At 40.7% G+C, this 14025-nt stretch overlaps 5 non-coding genes across 5 annotated transcripts; 4 read left to right on the forward strand and 1 right to left on the reverse strand.

Annotated features, from left to right (window-relative positions):
- Positions 1–1161: 1161 nt before the first annotated feature.
- Positions 1162–1235, forward strand: TRNAT-AGU. The gene has a single exon. It is a non-coding gene; the product is annotated as a tRNA-Thr (tRNA).
- A 2945-nt stretch (positions 1236–4180) lies between these two features.
- On the reverse strand, positions 4181–4254 carry TRNAI-AAU. The gene has a single exon. It is a non-coding gene; the product is annotated as a tRNA-Ile (tRNA).
- Positions 4255–7607: 3353 nt separating this feature from the next.
- Positions 7608–7680, forward strand: TRNAV-CAC. The gene has a single exon. It is a non-coding gene; the product is annotated as a tRNA-Val (tRNA).
- A 4058-nt stretch (positions 7681–11738) lies between these two features.
- TRNAS-CGA lies at positions 11739–11820 on the forward strand. Its single transcript has one exon. It is a non-coding gene; the product is annotated as a tRNA-Ser (tRNA).
- Positions 11821–13268: 1448 nt separating this feature from the next.
- On the forward strand, positions 13269–13341 carry TRNAR-ACG. Its single transcript has one exon. It is a non-coding gene; the product is annotated as a tRNA-Arg (tRNA).
- The last annotated feature ends 684 nt before the right edge of the window (positions 13342–14025 follow it).

A 14025-nucleotide genomic window follows, 5' to 3' on the forward strand; every position in this document is an offset into this window, starting at 1 on the left:
AAGGGAATGAATAAATCTTGTTGTAAGAAAGGGCAAGTAGATTAGGCACAGGCTAGACAGGCAGGGAAGAGCTGAGGGGTGCCTAGAGGAAATCGGGTGTGTAGATCTGTCACAGGATCTCCTAAGTGATTTCTGTTTTCTCCAAGGTCTTGCATTTTGTGGATGTTCTGTGAATACATAAGCCCTCGTCCTTTCCCATAAAGCACAAGGCACAAGGCGGTTATTTAAACATTTCAGAATGGTGGTCTCATTTATTCTTCCCCCACGCTAAGGTGTATTCGGCCAACATGCCACAACTCCTTCTGCAATCATCAACCTGACCTGGAAACTGAGAAGAGAGGCCATGTGACTCTGCTAAGACACGCCCTGCATCTTGCCCAAGTTAGAGGCTCCCACGGCATCCTGCGGGAGTTATTTACCACATTGTACCCTAATTTTCTCTTTAATTCTCTGCATCCTCCACTCATTTTTACAACCTATGAAGACAGGAATCAAGTCAGTTTTAACTCAACGGTGCAATGAGCAGAATCTCCTGTGCATCAGAGTGTCCTTATCTTTGCTTGCTTTCTTATGCCAGGTTAGATAAAATAGAAGGAAGCATGATAGTCTTGCTCATGTGCAGTGAATTAGCTCAGAGAGTAGCACCGTGGGCTCTTTAGCCTGGCGGTAGCGGAATTAGTGCTTACATCTATCGTTGTTTGGTGGGGGGGAGGGTTGGAGGGAGAAATTTTTAAAACTTGCTTTATTTCCCTGCTTCTAGAATACAAATCCTATAGATGAAGAAGTTTTCGTTTGGTTGGTTCTCTGCTTTATCTCCAGTACCTAGAAAACTACCTGAAATACAGTAGTGACCACATTTGTTGACAAAATGAATTAACGGAGAAAATTTTTAAATGTGTTGCAATATCCAATATTTCCTCTAGAGGGCGATAGTCACCATGAAATAGGAATTTCACTCCAATTTAAAATAATTTTTAAAACCTCGCGCTGAAGAATGCATTTTTATTTTTTAATGTTGAAGTTTCTGCTTTAGTGTAGAAATATAGTTCAGAAATACAGGTGCGTTCTCTTTGTCACAAAATCAAGTACGTTTCTGGCAAAATGCTACATTTCACAGAAAATGTTACAAATATGATATAACCGAAGTGTAGTTTGAGAGGGGGCCCTGTGGCTTAGCTGGTCAAAGCGCCTGTCTAGTAAACAGGAGATCCTGGGTTCGAATCCCAGCGGGGCCTTTCCCTTTCCCTTTCGGTTTTTGTATTTCAACAGTGTAGTTGCCACTAAACATGCTGGAGATGCATTGAGGAATTTATATTACTGGTAAAGTCTGTATTGAATTGTTATTCCAATTGTGGAGAGTCTTCTTCCAGATAATACCTTCACAATATGAAGAGTTGTGATGAAGGGAAAAGTGAATAAGTTTCCCGTAATTGATAGAAAGTGATGGATTTGCTAATGATTGGTATATGAATTGAGCACAAATTATCTTCCAGTACCTGATATAGAGTAAGATTTCAAATTCTGTCTTGGAAGTTCAGTCTCAGCTCTCTTAAACTGTGACATCCAACATAGTCAGCTAAATGATGGAGTTTGGTTATCAGTGTCAGGCAAAGAATTAATAAGCCACGACATTTAGTTTGGAATCAGACTCATTTTTATTTTTGAGAACAAGAGAGCAATGTCAAATGTAGACCCTCATCATTTTGGTTTTGTACAGCCCTAGGAACTATATTTGTTTGTGCATCAGGAGAACCTACTGAGTGCACAGGGGGAAAATTGGAGCTCAATGACATTTTGAGGAAATAAATCACAAGTAGATTATCACTTTCTTGAATCTTAAGTGACATTGTAGTTTATAGCTAAAATGTACACTGTGTAGCACTGGCCTATACATTGGGCTTTTCCCTTTTATCTAGAGAAATTTCAAAGATTATGACTGGAGTTCCACCAGAGTCACTGTCTTTTCACTTTAGTAGAAATAGTCCTGCACGATGCCTGAAATCCTGTTTATACTTCACTGGAAACCTGGTTTCATTTTCCTCAGTTTATCCATAGAGTTCTTCCCCATCTACTTCCCAAGGAATGTGAGCAAAAAAGGTAGTCATGAAGGGTGGCAGATTATGCCACCCCAAAATATACCACTTTGGCATAAGGACTATTGTGAGCTGAAGACAAATGAGAAGAAGCAGATACAAGAAAAGCTCACTTCACTTTCCCTATTTGCCTATAAAGCGGGACATACAAAGGACATAATACATTTTAAAAGTCCCCCCCACCACCAGGAAGGGCAAAGATTAATCCCCAGAGACAACCTTAGACCCTATCAGCCTGGAATCTAAATAACAAATTTTACTAACTAGCCTTTCTGGAGTGAAAGATCTGATGAGAGTTTATAACAAGACTAATGCCACTAACAAGGGATTTTGGAAAAAGAATAGCAAGGAATAACAGAGCCATTCCAAAATAAATTTTAGGCAAAAATCTCTGTAGACATAACAATCAACCATATTTTCAAAGAAGACAGAAAACAGTGCATCTAATTTATAAATGTGAATGAACATAATCTTTACAGAGAAAAAAAATCTTGATACATAACATATAATAATTCTGAGACACTATATGCCATGAATATCCAAACCACGTAATAAGAATATATAAACAATATATCAATAATATCAAGCAGAGAGATTCAATAAGTCTGGAGTAGGTCCTACACATTTATATATTAATAAGGTTTCACAGGTAAGTAATGTAAATCCTCAATTGAAAGCCAGTTGCCTAGATGTTAGATTCAAAGTGTACCAAGTTAACATTTAGAAAGATAACTGAAATTATGGCTCATTGTATTCTACTGATGTTGTCTAATATCAGGCAAAACAACACCAGGACTCTGACAAATAGAATTATGTTATGAACAGTGGGTACTGATAAACCTCTAGGAATTTCCCATTCCTTGAAGGCTGTCAGCTAGCGGTCATTCTCAGTTTCTAGTGAATGTCCACATTCCATGGCTGGTGGCCGCCTTCATCTTCAAAGTTAGCAATAACCTGTCGAGGCCTTCTCATAATTAAAATCTGTAAGTATATTATTTAATATGCAATGAAATAGTGGATGCCCTTTATTAATTAAAAACATTTTTTCAGGCGCTGGCTTTGAGCCAGTCACAGTACTTGACATGAAGGATGCAGCACTGACCAAAGCAGAGGAAGGCCTTGCCTTCTTGGATTTATTGAGCACTACTCACTATGTCCCTGGCACTGTGCTTGAGACATTACTTATGTCATTATTTAATCAATATCGTGTATGTCATTTTCAAAGTAACCCCATACATTTAAACAAGAGAAAGAGTAAAAATATGCTGGGAGTCTGAGGGACAGTGCAAGGGTCGAGGAGAGAAACAGGAGGAGGCTCGTGCTGGGCACACAGAGACCCAGGCGCCAGACTTGAAGAAAAGGACAGACAGGGAGAGTGAGGTACTTAGACTGACAGCGGCCCCAGGGGCTCTTGCCCTCCTATCCCCCACTGCGCACCCCGTTTTCATTTTGGATTCAAATCTTAAATCCAACGCTTTTATGATAAACGTTCGAAAAAAATTTAGACGTGTTGTAAATGGCTTCTTAACTGGCAGCACCGAGGTAAGGGTCAAATATAACCCGAAGTCTCACCATTGCTCCATTTTACCGCAGAGCATTCGCGGTTGCTGGTCTGAGGCTACGCCACAAGCCTGAGATATTCCCACATTGAGAAGAAGAAAACCGAAATACCACGAGTCATATACTTCAAGAGGAATCGAATCAGCGACCTTGACATTATAAAAACAATAAATACCCTAACCAAGTGAGCAACTTGCCATGAAGAGGAATGATGTTTTTACATTTCAGAAGTGTAAACTATATCAAAGCATTATTGCCTGAAGTTTTTTCCAGAATGATGCAAGACATTTTCTCATTCTCCCAGTTTCCTCTTCCCCTAAATACATCCACCTTACCTCATTCAATTTTCTTTAAAAGCTCTCCATCCTGACTCTGGTACTTTATTTCTTTGAAAAGAAATACACACAATCAAATCGTTCAGTGGTAGTGATATTAGGACTGTCTGTGATTGGATGTATGGGTGCAATTTCCACCAGCCATGGGGCCTATAGGTAGGACGGGGACGAGAAAATAAACGTGAAGGGTACTGGCCCGTACGGGGATCGAACCCGCGACCTTGGCGTTATTAGCACCACGCTCTAACCAACTGAGCTAACCGGCCGCCCTCGGGCGTAGGCCTTTAGTTACGTCTTTTAAAGTTATACCTAATTAAAGTCGGCGGTCTGTAAAATGTTTTAAAAAATGTTCTTTTTTCTATCAAAAAGGAAAAGACAAATCCCAGTTGCCTGCACGGATGAACCGTGCTTCTCCTCAGGAAAACAGTCTTTCTCAAACCGACCGAGGAAAACTCAGATTAATGTCCGGGAGCAACTACCTCCTTGAAACTATTCCCAGAAGGCCTCGGGAAACGCAAGCCTGAGATGGTGGCGGGCGGATCACGGAGCACAGATCAGGGCTTGGTGGACTCGGCTTCCGCGCACGGGGTGCGGATTCTCTGCTCTTGGAGGTCATACCGGGGGGTCATCTCTTCCCAGAGGCCTTTAGCCGCTTGGCTTCAGGGTGGCTCCGCAGTCGCCTTTAAGCTAAATCTGTAGCCGTTCGTCCGGAGCGGAGTAAGACAGGGACCTTACGCTGCAATGTCAGCCATAGGCCACTTGGTGGCGCCAGAGTGCAGGGCTGAGGTCTGAGGCAAAAGGACTGTGAAGACCGCCCCCCTCCTGAACCCCTGACCCCTCCCCATGCCCCCCAAATCACCAAATCTATGACAAGGGAAGTCGAGACCACAGCGAGTCCGGAGTCAGGGCCTTGTTCCGGACCAGGGAGAAACACCGGAATCTGAGAGGAGTAGGGGAACTGAAGCCAAGGTCAGGCAACTCAGAGGAAGGAGTTGGGAAACCTTTGCCCTTTTGAGCCTGGCCTGATCTACCTGCAAGAGGGTGTCAACGATGGCAGGGACCAGTAGAGCAGCAAATTTCTGCTTGCTTTCTTTTCTCTGTTGGACCCTACAACCCTCTCTCTCTCTTTTTTTTCTGCAGCTGAAGTTAATTGACTGATTTTATATATATATAGTATATCGAGTAAGATTTGAAAGACTATTCTAAAGAGAGCTATTTCTTTTAATGAGGCAAGTTAACTATTCATTTACTTGTTTTACCTTAATGAATTTATAAATTTTGTTTTTAATTGTTTAAAAAGCTGTGAGATGGTATTTCTTATCTTTAGTACATTTCTTTAACTTTGTATCAGCATCCACCATATGAACTAGTAGCTGTCTTCATTTTCTTTGTCATCTAGTAAAAATTCGGTGGAAAGTGAGTGGAAAAACCAATTTTTAAAATTTAATTGTATGTATTTATTTACTTTTATTAAAAAAATTTTTTACTACAGTACTTTATCTGTAGTCTTTTCCCCTCCCTTTGTGTTTTACTGCCACTCTCCCGGATTTCCAAACCTTGAGAAACCTCTCTCTGCTTAACAGCCAGAATGTCAGCTGTTTGGATGACTGGGCATTCTCTTTTCTCTCCTGTCCTCCCCCAGGTTTCTTTGGCTGTGAGATCTCTCTCCATTCAGTAAGCCTTGGAGAGATTTCTCTCAGCTCTCCAGTCCTGGCTGTTGGCAGCTAAAACACAAAGTGCTGATTGCTCTTCGTTTTCCTGCCGTGCTCCCCAACTTCAGAATGTTTTGAACTTGAGAGTGCCTCAGTGGGTATTTCCACTTTCTAGCCTTTCCCCTCACCCCCTTTTGACCTACTCTCCTCATCAGAGACAACCAGAACTGGTTTTGGCTACTTGAAATTCTGTTTGGGTCAAGCAAGCCCACAAGCAAACCTTAAAAATGTCTAAGTTTCTTCTAGTTTCTCCTAATCTGGTCTTCACAGGTTTTTCCTCCTCTGTGCCGCTGCCCATCTGCCAGGAATACGGACAGCCAGAGGCTTCTTTTCTCCTATGAAGGCCTCTTTCTAGAATTTAGTTTATGTTGATTCTTTAGTATCCTCAGCTCCTGATGGGTTCAGAAAATCTACTCCCCTTAAGCTTATGGCTTTGCTTTAGTTAGTAGGTTGAGAGGGACACACACTTGCAACTTCCTACAACTTAACCAAAATGGAACTCAGTGCTTTGTATTTTTAAAATATTTCCAAATGTCTGTGCAAAAAGTACTTTTGTCATTCCTTGAAACTATTTCCTTTAAAAATATAGCAACAGACTAATCTCTCTCAATAAGGAAATTAACCATGTTGCCAGTTGCTTTTCATATTGTTTCAGGTAATCCTTATATCACATGTCATTTATTCAACTGATATTTTAAAATAGCCAGTTTTGTTCTTATATTGAAGTTGGAAGAAGTGAGATATAATATCCATACGATACCATGAAAACTTCAAGAAGTGAAACGAGTGACCACCTGCAGGTATGTTGCCAGATTTTACTTAGACTTCCAGGTGATACTGCTGAGCACTTGCAGGGCAAAAGAATGTCACATGGAATTTGGATACATTTCAGAAAGCTACCTCGAATATTGTCCCCTGATTTGACAAATGTTTATTGAGAACTACCAATATAATGGTCCCAAAGCCACACATGATACCTTCCTCACCTTCCCAGAGCTTAAAATCCAATACCACCATGACTTCTGTTTAGTTGTCTAACAGTGGAGATGGTCTTCTCCATAGAAGCGGTATCTTCATTTTACTTTAAGAAAGATCTTCTTCAGTCTTTTGCATCTGATACAGGTGTATTTTCTACACAAATGATCAGGACAGATTAGCAACATTATCCAGTGAAAGTACTTATACTATGCGCCATGGAAAACTTCCATATATGGGCACGTATCTTCCATATGTCAGCACATCTGCTTAAACAGAATATCCTGTTTGGAATCCTATCTCTTCCTTTTTGTAATTTTGGAGAATAATATCACCAGCAATGTTGAAGACAGCTTGATAAAGCAGAGATTTTTAGAAGTTAAATGATGGAGAAAATTGTGAACCTGTTGTCAGCTAGGAAATGAGGATCCTGAGGTCAGGAGATGACAGTGGGGCGTTTTGTATAGAAATGCTGAGGTGGAAGGATTCGTTCATATAAAAGACTGCATGAAAAATCACACCCAGTGGGGCCTCAAAAGAGTACCTTAAATTCAGTCTTGGAAACTGTAGGCTGCAGAATTCTCATTCCGTAACACCAGCATATTATGGAGAGCAGTGGAGTCTGAATGCAAGCATCAGAGCTTTAAAAAACAAACAAAAAAAAGTAAAACAAACAACAACAAACTCATATCCTTAATTCACCAAAAAAAAAAAATTCTCCAGGATGCTGCCTTAGCTTTCCAAGCCTGGAATTTATTCAAGAATTGGGATTATGAAAGGTTTTTGTTTTTGTTTTCATAAATGGAGGAAAGGGGAGAGAAATGCTTTGCAACAATGTACATTTCTTCAAAAGGCATGAAGTGAATAAACCCAGGCTATACAGGCAAAATCTACTCAGTTATGTATAAGAGCTGGAGCAGTAGCTAGCAGGTGTTTCCGTAGTGTAGTGGTTATCACGTTCGCCTCACACGCGAAAGGTCCCCGGTTCGAAACCGGGCGGGAACAAGGTTTTTTTCCTGATATGTACTTCTACTTGATTTCAACTTGCTTATATTAAAAAATAACAAACCCCACAAATCTTCGCACTTACTCTTTGTTTGAAGGAAGAAATTAGCCTGAGAGTCCCGCGCCGATGCATGGTTTCGCTGTTCACACGGGGCAGTTTTTCTCTTTCTCCCTTCTCTCCTCTGCTGGGTTCCGACGAGGCCTGTGAGGGTCCCTGGGAAAATATCAGAGGAGATGAGCCGGCGCCGCGGAAATGGTTGCTCTCTTCGGAATTTGGATTTCTACGAAAAGAGGCTTCACCAGGAACTGACCCTGAGGGCAGCTTGATCTTGGACCTGATCTGTAGCAGAAAAGTCTCCCAGACTCAAGCCAGTTTTGAATGCAGAGAATTCTGTTTCCCCTTGAGAAAGTCCACCGGCACATTGCCAAAAGCTTATACTGTTATTCTTCCTCCTAGCCTTTCCTAAAGGGACCTGCGCTCATGTACCAAAGTGATTGTGCATTAGGGAAAAGGAAAAAATCAGACTTTTCAGGAATTACTAGACAATGGCTCGGAACCGGCATTACTTGCTAGAGATAAAAAACATCATTGCTGTCCACCAGGCAGTAGGTACTCATGAAGGTCAGGCAACCAATGAAGTTTTGCCTCCTGTCCATTTCACTGTGGGCACAGTGGATCCCTGAGCCCACCCTGTGGTTACTTCCCCAATTCCAGACAGAATCTCTATATCATTTCCATGACTAATGGAGTGAAGGCCAATTAGAGGCGACCAGAAATTCCTCTGTGAAAATAATTAAACAAAACACAATACTGATATTCCTGGACCGATTTTAGAGATTAGTGCCAACATCAAAAACTTGAAAGATACAGGGACAGAGATTCACCAAATTTCTATTCAACTCACTTACTCAACTGTAGAAGGTAAATGGGTTGTGGAAAATGACAGTTATTGTAGATCTAGTCAAGTGATTATTTCCATTGCATCTGCTATTCCAGATGTTCTTTTATTAATGAAGAAAATTAACACATGCCCTGGCACCTGGTATGCAGCTCCTGATATGGTTACTGCTATTTTCTCTATACCCAGTCGGAAAGACCATCAGAAGCAGTGAGCCTTCAGCTGGCTGAGCCAACAGTACACCTTACCTAACCTACCTCAGGGGTATATCAGCTTTTCAATCATATGTTATAAATTAGTCTACAGAGACCTTCACCACCTTACCATATGTTCTAAAGTTGAAAGCTGATTTTTGTTGTTTTAAATATGAACACTGTAGGCAAATGTATATTGTGCAAACTGATCACAAGTGAATGGGCCTACCTTTCCAGAACTGGCTCAGTCCTGTGCGCCTCATTTGCATCTCTATCCCAGTTTTAGTCCATATGGACTGCTGTAACAAAAATACCATAGACCAGGTGGCTTAAAGGACAAACATTTATTTCTCACAGTTCCGGAGACTAGTGTCGGTTCTCAGTCTGGTGAAAGTTTGCTTCCTGGCTCCCTGTCTCATAGACAACAGTCTTCTCACTGTCCTCAGATGAAGGAAAGGGTGAAAGAGCTCTCTGACATCTCTTTTATGAGGACCTAATCCCACTCATGAGGACTCCATCCTCATGACCTAAAGCCCCCACCTCCAAATACCATCTCATTGGGGACTGAGATGGTCTCAATGTAATTTGGGGGAGAGAGGCACGTTCAGTCTATAGCAATCACCAAAACATCCATTTGCTTTTCTGACTTCAACTATGTTTAGTCAAGTATAAGTTGATATTGACTTTTTGTGCAGGGAGGCCAGTGGCCAATGGGTGATGTTGAAACCAATTATTAGAACATTTTGAAAGGAAATTATCCTGAACTGATCCTTCACATCCAGAAGTGCTGCCCCACCATACAGTCCTGACTGTCAGTTGAGTCTGAAAGAGTCTTCGTAGCCATCAAAGGAGGCATTTTCTAAGATATCTTTTTACCTCCCATTTCTTCCTGAAATTGAGAAAGGAAGTTGACTGAGAAAGACACTTGGACAAATTTTAAAATCAAAGATGCTTTAAAGAAAATACCAGTCCACAGGTGTCAATCCAGGAGGAAAGAGAAAGAACATCTCCTGGGGGAATGTTGATGTGTAGAAGAATGTGGTACATTTAGAACTGAAAAGAATCCCTGACAAAAGTTAAACTCCCAAGGTGGACACAGGGAGGACGGGATGAACAGTGACTGCTTTTGGACGACGTTATTTTAAACAACCTCCTTTTTCTGTCCCCACCTCCACTTGGGGGTGAATTCCATAGTAGTGTAGAAGTACTAGGAAGAAAATCAAGATCTTGCTGAGAAAAACACACAAACATTTCAAAAGAGCTTTTTCATTTGTAAGTGGATTTCACAGTCTTCACCCCAAGATTATTTAATTCTCCAAAGTGTTCTGTTGGAAGAGCTATAAAACCTCCAGAACTGTGCACTGGTTACATGACAAAACTGGGGACAGGAAACTGGAGATTTATACAGAGTCACTTCACTCACTTATGAAGTGAGTGAAGGATTTCCCGTGAAAACAACTCCTGGGCACTGTCCGCTGTAAAGAGAACTACACTCTGGCCAAGACAGAAAATAAAAAGAGAGCTATGCTCTTTTCTCTGCAAAAACAAATCAACAAAACAAGACACACACAAAAACAACTTTTAAAGTTGTATTTCTAGACCCAAAGGAGGAAGTTTAAGCTATTTAAATTCTGCTAATTCTTCCACTTCCTTCAGAACATCCTAGAGCAAATCAAGGGCTTTGAAGTCAGGGTGTGAAGATGGTGGGTCTGACCTACTGAGCTGGTCCTGGTTGCTCACAAATGGAAGATCCAATTCAGTGTCTGAAGAACATTCCAGAATCGTTTGATCTTGGATCAGGTGATTCTCCTAGAGACTCCCAGGTCTCCCGTGCCCTGTGTGTCCAGGGCTAGGCTTGGACAGCATTCCAGAACCTTCTTGCCTTTTTGCCTCAGGCTTCCTGAGTGCCTTCAAATCTTATTTGTGTGATTAGCTCCTTCTGAGGCTCGAAGTGAGGCCTCCTTCAGAGTGCTGGCTATCGCTGAGTTCCAGAAAGGAAGGGCTAGTCACCATTCCAGAGGAGAACTCTGGTAAGAAAACTTTTCTCCTCCACTTCCTCATTTATACTGTTTTCTTGGGCCTTTATTTGATTTTTTAAATAGGTAACATCTAAAGTCTAATGTGACATGCAGTAAATTTCTTCCTCCTGCTTCCAAAGAATTCCACCTCCTTAGTCTCCAGCCCCTCAACTGGGAGCTTTGTTTTGTTTTTGTAAAATGCATATACAATCTAACACAAATATATCTCCAATAGTATCATTCTATAGAGATTGCTCTGAACCTTGCTTCTACTTTATAGCATATGTATGTACATAGTGATCTTTATCATTTTGTTTTAAATATGCATAGCATTTCACTGTGTAGTTATGCCATAATTTATCTAATTAATAGTTCTGACTAACTAGGCTTTTCTCAATCTTACTATTACAGTTAATGCTGCAGAGAATAAGTTAGAACACAATATAATTTCTCATGTGTTCAAGTCTATGTTTTACATTTGTGGAAATGCTGTATCAAAGAGTATATGCATTTGAAATATTGGTAGATCCTGCCACATTGTCCTCCTAGCAGTAAGGCATGGTGTATTTGTGGAGAACACAAATGAGCAGAATCGTAGACACACTTAATACAACTCTTACTTCATTCAATGCCAAGTATGAAGCTAAACCAGGCAATCCATGAAGACTGTAGAAAATTTTAGAAAATCAAGGATTCTTGTGATGCTGGAATATTGCCTTCTCTCAAGGAGGTGAGACTTTGCAGCCTGGAGCCTGGCAGGATGGGGACAAGTTGGATGAGGCTGAGCGGAGAGATCTGATGAGGGGACTTGAGGAGTGATCTCCTTTTACGTACTGCTTAAAATAAACACGCCAGATAAGCAAGGATGGCCAGAATTGGTAAGCAGGATTATAAATCAGGGACCTATATGGTCTTTTTAGATCCCTAAATAGAAACTGGGGAATCAAGCTGTGATGGCCGAGTGGTTAAGGCGTTGGACTCGAAATCCAATGGGGTTTCCCCGCGCAGGTTCAAATCCTGCTCACAGCGTTTCTCAGTGCTTTTCCACTCAATTTACGAAATGACTCTCTCAGTGTGGTTCTCAATCTTCGTCTTATTACATAAACAAACTGAGGAGTAAGAAGGCAGCTTTCCGTCCCGTCCCAAGTACACTCTCAGTATTTTGGCTCTTCCATCCTCCTCCAAACTGGGCGGGCACCTGTGAATCCCTTGAGTGCGGGGGCGGGACTTCCTTCAGCCCAACTACCTGCAGCTACCCCTCAGTACCCGGGAAGCCTGAGACTTAGTGAACGCTCAAAACAGCTGCTTGTTTTGTATCCATTCTGTTAAATCTAAAAGTAGCAGCAGGTCCCAAAGGCAAAGAGAAACAAGAAATTCTGTTTTAAAAAATCTGTAATAAAATTCCCCGCTCTGTTAATGGCGATGCAGGTAGCTTCCTTAAAGAGTTCTCCGGTATTTAAAAAAAACAAAACAAAACAGTCTAGTGAGAACCATGAAGGTCTAGGATCATAAATATCTGTGTGTGTGTGTGTGTGTGTGTGTGTGTGAGCGCTCTTTAAAACATTGTACTATCGAAATGAGGAAACCGAGGCAAAGAGAAGATACACAACTTGCGCCAACGCAATAAATCTAACGAGGGAAGAGTACAGATAAAGGCTGTGGGCACCGTGACTGCACTCGGACCCAAACTGTTGTACTTCTCGCTCAAAGAACTGCCCTCACTTATAAACACTTTTGTATCTCCACATACCTATTTCGCCTACATTGAGCCCTTAAATATAGCTAGCCAATTTATGTAATGATACTGGTATTCTCTAATTTTATAATTATATTAACTCTGAACTTCTAAGTTCCTATATGAATTTGGTTCTTAAAGTGTTTACCTTTATTAAATTATTACCCCCATTTCGCCTAATTTGGGAGGGTGGGTGTTTCGGAATTTTTTTTCCTGCTGCTTAGAGTCTGAAATTATTTCCTGCGTAAAGAGTTTCAGCTCTTTGGAGAGTGAGATTGAAAAATATGATTAATACCTCAAGAATGTGTTTTATTCCACTTTCTCTTTCACTATATCAAAATTGAAAATTAAATGGATCACTAATTTTTGACCCATACTCAACATCAGTAAGTGCCAAAGGAAAATGAAATGACTTGATGAATGGACAGATGAACCGACTGCAGAAGTTAAAGAAGCGTTCATAAGTAGAAACAATACAGACAATCACGCACATAAATGGGGGGAAAATGCTAACCACAGTCGTTCTATCACATACATGATGCTCCAAGGCAGAAAATTCTTTCATAATTATAAATATTTTAAGTTAATATAACTTATACAAATTGACCCCGAAGATAACCAATCAGTTTTAGTAGAATCCATAGGTCTTTCTTGTACAACTAACTTCCATCTGTATCATGAATCAACTGTTTTCTCAATGATTCTAGTGAATAATGAGTAATAGAGAACGTTGTAACTAGGGGGGCCAGTGGCGCAATGGATAACGCGTCTGACTACGGATCAGAAGATTCTAGGTTCGACTCCTGGCTGGCTCGACTTCCCTTGTCTTTTAGGAAAAAATATGTCTCTGTGTACATTTTTCAAATTGATAACAAACAAATTCTTAACGTCCTTCGATCTGGTTCTTCGCCTTGCATGGTGTCCGCCACACAGTGCAATTTTGGCTGTCCGTTAAGTCTGAATGGATGCGTAAGTTGTCTCTCTTCTGAAATGTCCTTTTAATCTCGTTTCTTTTAATGATACTGAGAAGAGGAGTTGACAGAAAGGTCTTTAGAAAGACAACTTTAAAAAACTAAATACGGAATATTATTTGACCATAAAAAGGAATGAATTTCTGATACATGCTACAACATGAGTGAAACTTGAAGACTTCATGTTAAATGAAAGAAGCCAGACACAAAAAGCCTTATGTTGTATGATTCCATTTATATGAAATGTCCGGAATAGGCAAATCCATAGCGGCAGTAGTAGTTGCCAAGAGCTGGGGAAAGGGTACAGAGTTGGTTTGCGGGTGATGGAAATGTTTTGAAACTCGATAATGGCGATGGTTGCACAACTCTGGGAATATACTCAAAAACACTGAATTGTACACTTTTATGTGAATATTATAGAATGTGAAGTATATCTTAGTTTTTAAAGATCAAAGAAGTGTCAAAGAAAAGAAACAAAGTCTGACCAGTATTTTCTTCATTAATTTTTCCCCCGTTGGGCAGGGCTCT

The sequence above is a fragment of the Monodon monoceros genome, unplaced genomic scaffold (genome assembly GCF_005190385.1).
Source record: "Monodon monoceros isolate NGI ecotype Baffin Bay Population unplaced genomic scaffold, NGI_Narwhal_1 Super_Scaffold_3, whole genome shotgun sequence".
NCBI classification, from domain to species: domain Eukaryota; kingdom Metazoa; phylum Chordata; class Mammalia; order Artiodactyla; family Monodontidae; genus Monodon; species Monodon monoceros.